Source organism: Phocoena sinus, chromosome 1 (genome assembly GCF_008692025.1).
Source record: "Phocoena sinus isolate mPhoSin1 chromosome 1, mPhoSin1.pri, whole genome shotgun sequence".
Taxonomy (NCBI): domain Eukaryota; kingdom Metazoa; phylum Chordata; class Mammalia; order Artiodactyla; family Phocoenidae; genus Phocoena; species Phocoena sinus.
This window is the reverse complement of record NC_045763.1, coordinates 20,038,302-20,049,745: the sequence shown is the minus strand read 5'-3', so window position 1 is coordinate 20,049,745 and position 11,444 is coordinate 20,038,302.

Genomic DNA, 11,444 nt, shown 5'->3' with positions numbered 1-11,444 from the left:
CCTCTCTTTTCCTCTATCTCCCCAAACCCCTTATTTCCCACCAGGTAGGAGGCTGAGGGTCTGAGACCCGCTTCTCCCGCCGCGGGAGGCGCTGGCCTAGGATTTCTAGACAGCTGAAAGTTACTTGGAGACCATTTTACAGATGGGGAGACTGAGGACGGGAGAGAATGGGCTTGTACAAGAGGAAGGTGATGCCCATTGCAGTGGGAGGCTTGGAAAGAGAGCTGACGGTGGTAGAACTTTGCTGGGAATCGGGCCGGAGTATAAAGTTTGCCTTAGCAAGACCCGTTGGGTACTTTACTCGCCCAACAGACTCAGCCTGCTCCCTGGCACCACCTGGGCACTCTGGGCTGCCCCCTGCCCACCCTACTCCCCAAGTAGCCTCAGAGGTGGTGTGGCCTTGGTGTTAGCATGCTCTGAGGTGTGGGGAAAGGAGTCATAGTTCTAGCACTGACTTTCAGTGTGACTGACCTCAGGCAAATCCTTCCCCTCTCTGGGTCTTAATCTTTAACTGTAAAGTGAGATGAAATCCTGTCTCTAGTGATCCTTCCAATCTACCAGACCTTGACCCAGAGCCTGCCCTGCTTGATAGGAGGCACTTCAAGAGGAGTCTGGATTCTAGAATTCCTCAAGCACAGATGTTCTAAGTCCAGGATTTAGAATTCTCTCTAGAATCCTGTACCTTCTTGTCAGGCTTTACCAAAGGGAGTCCAAAGGAGAGCACATATATCCAGGCCACAGCCTGGCTTCTGGGGGGTGGGCATGTTGCATCAGTAAGGTGACCTTCCGTCTCTGGGATTGCTTCTGACTCAGAAGGCAGGAGTCCTGTTCCCATGTTGGGAGAAAAACAGGACTGTGCTGTCACCAGCGGGACAGGGAGGCTGACATTCCTCTATAAGCTAAGTGCTTTTTCGGCCGTTCTGTCTTTTGCTTCAGCAACAATGCAGCCAGCAGTAGACCCACTTTACAGATAAGAGCCCAAGGCCTGGGAGAGAAGCACTCACTGCAGGTCTCTGCAAGTCAGAGGCCAGGATCGAACTCAAACCCAGTGCCTTAGGCTAGATAGAGTAGAATGCCAGGAGTCTGAACTCAGCTTTCCTCCTTTTGGTGGTTGTGAATTCACCTTTCTGAGCCTCATCTGTATAAGGGGCAACAATGCCTATTCCACAGGGCTGTCTGTAATAAATAACATGAGTTGGAAAGTCTGAGTCTTCTCCTTAAGAAGAACTCACCTATAAACTTGCCTCCTCCAGGAAGCTTTCCCGACTACCATCCATCAGACTTCTCCTTGCGGGATGCCACAGGCCTGAGCTTTCAGCAGTATTGCAGCTGCCCATTTCTACTCTATTTGCTTCCACCAGACTTTGTGTCCTTCAAGGGCAATAAGTTTTTCTGATTTATCTCTGAATCCCAAATGCCTAGCAAGGGGTCCAAATGGAGTTGGAATACAGTCAGTGTTTCTTTCCTTCCTCCCTTCTTCCCTCCCTTCCATCCTCTCTCGAGCTTTTCACCACATCAGGCTAACTTCTCCTGCAAAGGGCTATGGTGATGTGTAGGTAGGTCCCCAGGGCTGAGTCCCCCAGCCCTGAGCCAGCTAGGCCCTGGGGCAGAGAGAACATTCTGGAGCCTGAAGGAAAAGTAATCACCCAGGGCTGGCTGGTGAAGGGCAGCTGGTGGTGTCCGGCTGGCAGGGGGTACCATATGGGCCTGGTGAGCAGGCAAGCCTGGGCACTCGGTGCCACAGCGAAGGCTGTTTCCAGGGCCATCTCCTCCTGCCGGAGGTGACCTGCTGGGAGCTGTCAGCCACGCATCCCCTGCAGAGGGGCAGCCTGCTTGTGCCCCGTCTGCCAGTCCCAGAAACAGAAGCAGAAACAGAAGGTCAGAGCTGCGAGGGGCCTCCTCTGAGGTCACCATGTCCAAACCCTCATTTCACAAGTGAGGAGCCTGAGGCCCAGAAAAGGGCAGAGACTTGCCCAAGGTCACACAGCAAGCCTGGACCAGAAGCCAAGTCTCTTGCCTCCTAGCTTGGATGCTTATGAAAACAGAGAGGGAGCAAAGAAATCTTGAAAGTACACCAGTATTCAAGAAAGAGTTTTAAGGTGGCTTTTCTTTTTTGTTTATCTGATCTAACTTTGTAAAAATTTTTACAGTGATCATATGTTCTTTAATAATCAGAAAGGAAAAAAATAAATAAAAGGGAGGGAAAAGCTACCTATGGGAATAACTGGCTTTTGTCTTTAGGAAAATGGTATCAGAATTGTAATCTTACTGTTTTCTCCCCCACTGGGCCCTCATGGGACCCCAGTGAGACAGTGGGTGCCAGGGAGCTGGGAGGGCTCTCGGCTTCTCTCCAGCTATCACTTGGGCTTGCAGTGAGACCAAGACCAAAGCCTTAGACTGGGATCAGGAGCCCTGATTTCCTCAAATAATCTGTCTTCCTGAGCTAGTCTCTTCACCTGACTAGGTCTCAGTTTTTCCATCTGTAAAATGGGAGTTTTTACAGCAGAGTGTGTGTTCCACCGCCCGCATCCCCCCCACCCCCCGCCACCGCCAACCAGCAAAGCACAGTGGTGAAACCCATGAACACTGGAGTCTGGGATCCCATCTCCCCCATTTCCCTACTTTATAACCTTAGGCAAGTCATTTAAATCCCACAGTCCTCAGTTTCCTTATCTGTAAAAATGGGTGGCTGTAAGGATTAAAAGAGTTAACATTTGGGACATCTTTAGAATTATGCTTGGCATATAATAAGTGCTATTTATGCCACATATTTTAATAAAACTAAAATCACTTTCCTCACTGGGTGAACAGTGAAGATGGAGTGGTTATTATTACCATAATTCCTGACTGGCTCCTGGGGATGGGAGCTCTCTTGGGATTGGAACCAGCCTGGCCCAGTCTGAGCTGTGGGTAGTTCAGCCTCTCCTCATTGCTCCCCCCACCCCCACTCCCCTCAAACCCAGGTGGGAGACAGCCCTTTCCCAGGGAATCTGAGGGAACCTGGGTCACTGCCCTGGGATTTCTGATAAGACTTGACTCTGACCTTTCACCCAGCCCACAGGGCCTCCTCTCCTGCCTGCTGTGTCCCACCGTCCCAGCAGCCCCAACCAATTGCCTCAGAGCCCTTCCCTCCTCAGACCTTTTCCATGCTCCTTCCTCACGCAGAAACATCCAGCCAGGTCACCTCCTCACCTTTGCCCTGAACATCTGGTTGGCCTCCTCCCCAACACCTACAGTCACAGCTACCCACACACCAGTCTTTCCTCCCCAGTAGGCGCGCGCACAAACACACGCACGCACACACACACGCACACACACACACACACTCCTAGACAACTGTTTGATCTTGGAGTTCTATATACCTGGGCTCTAAAATCAGAGCCTCCATCTATATACACGCAACTTTAGCTAACTGGGCCTCGGTTTCCTCATCTGTACAATGAGGATATTACGTGCTTTAGAGGGCTTTGCAAGGCTGCAGTGAGATAATATATGGGAAATGCTTAGCCCCATGCCTGGCATGTGACAAGTGCTCAGCAAATGGTAACACTGGTTATCATTCATTTTTTATGGTTTTTGGTGAAACTGTTTGCTTTCCCCAGCAGCTGAGCATGCCTCAAGCACGGGGGCTGGAAACCGTCACTCAGCCCAGGGTACTTGAGAGCAGCTGACCAGTGCCTGGCACAGGGGAGGTGCTCAGTACACATCCAAGGGCTTGACTTAAGTTCTGTCCTCTGGTTCTTAGCGTGCACCCAGCAAGTGGGTGACCCTCTGCAGTTGGAGAAGCAGCAGCACCTAAAGGGGCTGGGAGAGGTGCTCCTGAGGGGCCCCTACTGGCCCAGACTGCCCTCCTGGGCGGGACCAGCAGCTGTCTCCTTCTCAGCCTGGACATCCATAGGGATGTCTCTGGCTATAGAGCTGCTGAGCTAATTAAGACTAACAAAGCACCGTGTAATTGCCAGCAACTGATGCATTCCCTGCCTCTTCCTGCCTCTCCTACCCCTGCCCTCCTTGGCACTGTCTGGCCTGGAGGTCATTGCACAGACATGAAGGTAGGCAGAGTGGCGAAACTGAGCACAGGCTGGTATCAGGAGACCTGGAGGCTGGCCGCCTCTGCCACCCTCTTGCAGTGGACCCTGGGCAAGGAAGTTCCCTTCTTACCTTGACTCCATTTCCCCATCTGCAGGGCTCTTGACCTCGTGTTAAGGGGAGGGATAAGGCTAAGGGACTGGGACAAGGCTCTGCCGAGGGACTGGGCTGCACCTGCCACATGGGTCGAGTGCAGCAAGGCAGAAAGCCCCAGGTTTGAATCCCAGGCCCGTCCCTCACCAGCTGTGTGATCTTGGGCCACCCACTTACCTTTTCTGAGCAACAGATTCCTCATCTCCAGAATGGGATTTGTTTGAGAGTACTTAACTCTTACTAGGAGAACCTGTGTTGTCCTCAACCTGTGCCTGTAACAAAGATCCCTGGACAAGCTCATCTCTATCAAAGTGGGTGCAAAAATTAAGGGTTGAGAACTTGTAGAGCAATTTGATAGAGTAATTTTGTCTTGAATCTCATAATGAGAAAAATAGGCTTGTAGTTTTTAAATTTTATTTTTCTAGTAATTCATTTTCCTTGTATTTAACAAAAGTATTGGTTTGTGACAGATTAGAAAATTTTAAAGAACAGTCCTTCTCCACAGATGGTTTGATAAGCACTGCTTCAGGGGATTTTGTAAAAACAGACATCATAGAAACCCCGCCATAATATTTCCATAGTTCTAGGAATTTTCAACTCCTGTGGCTCCCAAAGCCTGCAGGATAAAGACCCAATCTCTTTGCCTGGCTTTCAAGGCCCTTCTCACTAAAATCCCAACCTTCCTTCCCCATCACACACTCTCATCAAAGCACCCTGTTCTCTCATCCTTCAAACTTCCTATGCCCGCTTACAACTCCATGCCTTTTCCTTCCACCTGGCATGCCTTTCTCCACTTTGCCCTAAAACTGGCAAACTCCTATTCATCCTTCAAGACCCAGACCAAATGTCCACTCCTGGGAAACCTTTTCCCATGCCACCCCTGCACCTGCCCTAGGCAGGGTTAGGTGCTCCCTGCTCTGTGCTCCAAGTGCAACGTGAAACGTGGAGGCAGGATGTTGCAGCGGTTAAGGCTTCTGACAGGCTCAAGCGTCAGAACAATGAGGATTTTAGACCTGACCTTGCCAGCTGTGTGATCCTGGGCAGATGATTTCATACTACTGGGCTTCATATTTCCCATCTATACAGTGGGGTGTATGGTGAGGAGTAGAGGTGATGTGTGAAAAGTTCCCAGCCTCATGACACATGGGAGAGACTGTTGTTAGTGTTATCCCTCTGGTCTAGAAATCCCCAGGTTGTCTTTTCTGTCTCCCTACTAGACTGCTTGCTCCCTGAGAGCAGGGATACTTGAGAGCATCTGATGTACCTGGGTGTTTCCTGGGCCCAGTGCAGGGCTTGCCCAGAGGCTATGTGTGGTACAGGCTCCCTGCCCTGAGGTGCCCATGGCTGTGGCTCCCTTGTTGGTGGAATGGTGATCAGTCAGCTCTGCCAATGTCCATGGTGTAAATACGTCCACCGTGGCCAACCTTAAGTTACCAAAAGTTTAACAACCAGCTTGCCAATTTCCCGAATATTTAACAGTCTGCTCTTGTGAGCCACCCAGCTCCAGCGCCCCTCCCGGTATGACTGCTCTGAACAGAAGAGCAGCCATCACAGGTGGCCTCCCCTGCCGGCCGCCCGCGCCAGGCCAGCACATCAAGGGCCACCCGGGGAAGGGCTATAAGGTCAGTCAAGCCCCACACAGAGGTCCTTACTCATCCCCCTCCCGCAAGCCTCCAGACCCTTTGTTCTCTGGGATAAAAGCCTGCGACCTCCCTAAGAAGGAAGAAGAGAAGCTGGGGTCGTGGGCCCAGCTGACCCATCCATCAGTGGCTCTCGGGGGCCTAAGTGAGGTGGGGGGGGCGCTATCTCTGAAGGCAACAGGGGCCAATTTACTATAGTCCCGTCCCCCCAGCTGTTGCAGGCTAATGAAACCAAGCCCGGTCCCAGTGTCCCTTGGTCACAGTGGGATCCAAGAAAGCTTGTGTACAAGCTCCTCTCACCTCCTTCCCTTCTCTCCTTTAGTCATGCCAGCCTGTGCCCAGGCAGCTCCCTCCTCTTGCAATGCCCTCCCCTTCCCTCCCCCAGCTCCACCCTGGGAGAGCCCTCCCCTTTCAGTGCCCAGCCCAAGCCATTGAGCTATACTTCCCAGGCCAGTGGACCCGGTGGATGCATGTCTCCCTGGGGGCCCCTTTACCAGCTGCTTGCCCACAGGCCTTGCCCCCACCCCCTACAGCTGTGGTTCCCCTGGGGTGCTTGTTAAAAATGCAAATTCCTAGGCAACACTTTCAGAGTTTTTGTATCCACAGGTGAGGCCCAAGAATCTGTGCCCCAGGAAATTTGGATTTAGAGGACTTGAGAGCCTGAGCTTGAAAAGCCCTGTCCTCACTTGCTGGGACTGTACCTGATTTACACTGAGGCCTCACAGTGACCCTCATCAGGACCAAGGGCTCCATAGGCCTCGGTTGTATTGAATCCAGTGTCCGTTACTGAGGCCACTGTGTCTGGAGGACCCATCTTCCTGGCTCAGCTAGGGGCCCTTCTGTCCTCACCTCCTGGGGGCCTGGGCACTGACAGGTAAGTGGAAGGCATCTCCATTCTCCGAACACTGCTGCTCCAGCTTCAGTCTCCTTACCTGTAAAATGGGCAGAGATAATATCTACCTCCTGGGTTCACCGTGAGGATTAAATGAGTTCATGCCCACAGGGCTGTTAGCACCATGCCTGACACATAGGAGGTGCTCAGAAATGGTTGGCACTTAGAGGAGAATCCCAATGCCTGCGTGAGCTGCCTGCTGCCTGCCTCTCCCACCTCAGCCTGAAGCACTCTCTCCCTGCCCCTGGCCTTCTCTTTGTCTTGCCTTGGATTGACTGAGCTTGTTTCCCAGCTCAGGGTGCTATGGACTGAATTGTGTCCCCCTCAAACTCACATGTTGAAGCCCTAACCCCCAATGTGATCGTATTTGGAGATAGGACTTTCAGGAGGAAATGAAGGTTAAATGAGGTCATAAGTGTGGCGTCCCAATCTGATAGGATTGGTAGCCTTGTAAAATGGGAAAGAGGAATTTCTCTCTCTCTTTGTGTGTACACACTTGGGAAAGGCTATGCAGGGCGTAGCAAAAAAGGTCTATAAGCCAGGAATAGAGAGCTCTCACCAGGAACTGAATTGGTGGGCACCTTGATCTTGTACTTCCCAGCCTCCCAAACTGTGAGAAAAATAAACTTCTGTTGTTGAAGCCACCCAGTCTACAGTATTTTGTTATGGCAGCCTGAGCTGACTAATACACAGGGCCTTTGCACATGCTGTGCCCTCTGCTTGGAATAATTTCCCCTGATCTCACAGTGGCTCCTTTTTGTCTCTCAGATTTTGGTCTAAATGTCATGTCAGAGAAGCCCTCCTTGGCCACCCATCTGAGGAACTATTCCAGTCACCTGATTTTAATTCTATGTAGAGCACTAACATGTCCAATATTTTTCTTGTTCTTTCTTTCTTTGCTTATCATCTGCCTGTACATCACCAGAATGTCATCTCCATAATAGCAGGAGCCTGGTCTTTCCTGCTTGGACCATAGGCAGCAGACTGGGGGCCCAATAAATATTCGTTAGATTGTTCCTATTAAATATCTAGAATCTGACTACTCATCCTCCAGGCTGGTCCGAGTCACCATCATCCATCTCCTGGATTATGACAGTAGCCCTCTGCTTGCCCTCCTGACTCCCATAGTCTACTCTCAACCCAGCAGGAATCCTTGGAAGACCTAAGTCTGATTGTGTCACTCCTCTACTGAAAACCCTTCCTTGGCTTCCCCCTTCTCTCAGACTAAAAGCCCAAGTCCTTAAACTGTCCCCCAGGGCCTTGCACAACCGGCCCCTCCTCCCTGCAACTCCAGTCTCATGGACCTGCTTGGTGTCCCTTGTTCATCCGAGGCATGTACCCAATCCCGGACTTTTGCACTTCCTGTTCCCTCTGCTGTAAACATTCTTCCCTCTGAAATCTGAGAGGCTCATTCCCTTTCATTCTTCAAGTCTTTGCTCAAATATCACCTTCTGAATAAAACTTTCTCTGAACATTTATTTAAAATGATAACCTTTCCTCCCTCCAGGGCTGGCTTCTGGGAGCACACCAGGCCCTGTGCTCAGAAGGGCTCCACACTTGGCATTATTTGCTCCTCCATTGCTGTTTTGAAATTCTTAATAATTTTATCTTTGAATTTGTGTTTGGTAAGAGAAGTCTGATGGGACAAGGGAGTACCAGAGCCTTGGCTTCTGCTCACATGTGTCCCAGCTCTCACTGCCTGCTCCCCCGTCTGTTAGTACCTCAGGCCCTCCTCTGCTCCCTGCAGCTGTCTTTGGTGCCTGGCAGGACCCTGTGCCCCACAGAGTCTTGGGACAGGGCATGGCATCAGCCATCCCCAACCTGGGCTGGCAGCACCACTGCACACCTTGTGGGTGACTGGCCAGAGGCCACATCTCAGTGGGGGCAAGACCCCAATCCAGGTAATAAGCACATCCTGGGATGGAAATTTAAAGACCCCAGGACATCTCCCATCTGCCAAGGGTTGGAGCCGTGGACCCGTGGGAAGGAGATGCCTGGGTTGACTTCCCCGCCCCCCACCCCCATCTGGGGTGTCTGCCTCAGTCCAGCATCTGGCGGGAGGGAGGATTTGGGAGGGGGAGCCGGGCAGCTGTCAGGCTCCAGAGAGAGGGTGTGTCCTCGTTGGTGGGGCAGGGCCCCTCAGTGCCTGTGAGAATCTTCACCCTGAGGGTGTTCCTGTGGCCGGCAGCGCTCCCTCACTCTGTGGCTGGGTCATTGGTTACTTCCTCCTTCCAGTCTTCCTGTTGGCCTCTTCTGGCGGGCTTGGGGCACCCTTTGGGAATGAGCCATGAAATACCAATTGTGCGATTTCCATGATTCCACGAGTGAAATGCTCTGACATTTGCATTTAAAACTGGCATTGCCCAATATAAAGATGGATAGTAAAACTCATGTTAATAATTTAAATTTTAAATTTTTCTTTACTCAGAGAGACATTAAATAGCAAATAGAAACACAGTGATGAGAGAGAGACACTGACGAAGGAAGTTTCCTGCGTACCATACCTTTTCTCTTCTTTTTGAACAACAGCCTATGTTTGCATTTTGCGCTGCAAATTACATAGTCGGCCTTGCCTCCATCATCCCTGGTCTTGTTGTTGTTTTAAATAGCTCTCACTGCATCTTGATGCTACATGATTGGCTTATTTCTTATGGTTGTCTCTTATGGTCTGCTCTTCCCACTAGAATGTGGACTCCTGGAAGATGGAGCTTCTGTCTGTTTGGTTCGCAGCTGTATCCCCCGGGTACAGAGGTGCCGAGTACGTTGCAGGTGCTTAGTAAACGTTTGGGGAATGTTGAATGAATGGATGTGATTTGGGAAGGCTGGGGCCCATCATTCTTTCCCCTGCCTGGCCATCTGGGCTCCAGGCCCTCCCCTGGCCCATTTTGGCTCAGATGACTCACATCGGAGCCTTGTGGTTCCGGCATTTCCTTTTCAGACCTCAGTGCTTCAGCCTTTCTGCCTCCTGCCAGTCCCAGCATTGCTGGTGTGAATGGCAGCTGCCCTGAAGGCCGCAGTAAGAGCTCCCCAGATGCCTGGGCCACAGGTTTCTCTCCTTCCTGGAATTCCTTAGGTCATTTCCATCCATTGTCTTTGGCGGCAGCTTCTTGAGTTGGTCTTTCCACCTCAGGAAGGTTCCCTTGCTGGTTTCCCCATCTGCTGCCAGGTTCAAATCCTTTTTGGCTCCAAATCCTCTCTTGGGGTTTCCTTGGCCCCTTCTGCCTCTAATGGCCAAGGTGACCTTGGGCAAGCCCGCCACCCTCTTCTGGGGAGACCCTTGGAAATGAGGGGGGCTGCCTTTGCCCCCCTCCCAGGGAAGGGCAGCGGAGGCCTGGGTCCTTTGGAAAGACGATGCTGATACAATGAAGGTTACTTCTTTCACACTCGAGTCGCCGTCTGTCCTGCAACCCGGTGCCGCTTGACCCCACTCTCTCCCCCCCCTCTTTAGTTACACAAGAAACAGCCTGCAGCTGCCACCACCCCCTGGCCACTCAGCCATTCCTCACCCATGGGATGGGACACAGCTCGTCGGGTGGGAGTGGTCCAGACTCTGCTCCCTTCTCCTAAGGAGAATTCTGGTTTTGATATTCGGCCATTTCTCCCCCTTCCTTCTCTGTTGTTGAGGGATAAGGCTCAACTCCTGTTTCCTGAGGCAAAGAAACCCCCAAACAAAGCAGCTTAAAGAGCACAGAAGTGTATTTCTCTCTCACAAAACCTCTTCGGCGAATGTTCCAGGCCTGGGAGGCACACAAGCGTGCAGAGACCCAGGTTCCTTCCACGGCATGGCTCTTGCATCTTGTCAGGCTTTACTGTCACCACGTCTGGTCTCAGCCAGCAGGGAGGAAAGAGAGGGCACCCACCGACTGAAGGCCAAGGCCTGAACGTGGCCTCCATCACTGCCATTCACATTCTAATGGCCACTGCTGCAAGGGAGGCTGGGAAATGTTGTCCAGCAGCATGGCCACCTGCCATGGAGGAAGAAGAGGATGGTTTGGGAAGACGACCAGCTGATTTACACCTGCCTTCTCTCTACGAAGAGAGTCTGGGTTTGGGACAAATTGGTTTCTAGGTTTTGTGTCACAGGACCAAGAAAATGGGTGGAGAGAGCCTGAAGGGGAAAGTGAGAGGAAAGGGACAGGGACATGGAGGGAAGCAGCTTTGAAGAGTACTAGACACAAGTCACAGTTGGAGTTATTTTTAAATGACTTTTGGTTAATGGTCTATGTCTTCTGAAGTGCTCTGCCCTCCTGGAGCCAAGACGGGGCCTCCTGGGGTCCCAGGCTACGTGGGTTACCATGCTCGGCGCAGAGACTGGGCTACGAGACAGATCCGTTCTCTGCGCTCCAGGAATTCACAGGCCAGTGGGGCACACAGACCCGGGATTAGAGGCGAATCCAAGCGGCTGAAAAGACATCAAGGAGGGAAGTACCGCTGGTGGGGGAGGGGCAGACGAGAAAGGGCATAACAGGGACCCCATATTCTAGGTTTACCTCTGCCTGTGGGAAATAGCTCTCTAACTCATTTTACTAGAGTGATAAAAAGTAAAGGGAAGAAGATTGAGTAAAGAATCAAGAAACTTGAGTCCCAGCCCTGCTGCTTTGTGTCCTAGGGCAAGTACCCGCCCCTCTTTAATCCCCTTCTCTAATCCCGCCGCTGCGAGCGCTTTTGCGCATTTGATGTCCTCGTAGGAAGTACTGAAAGGCGCCCTCACCAGCGGACAAAATGCAGAA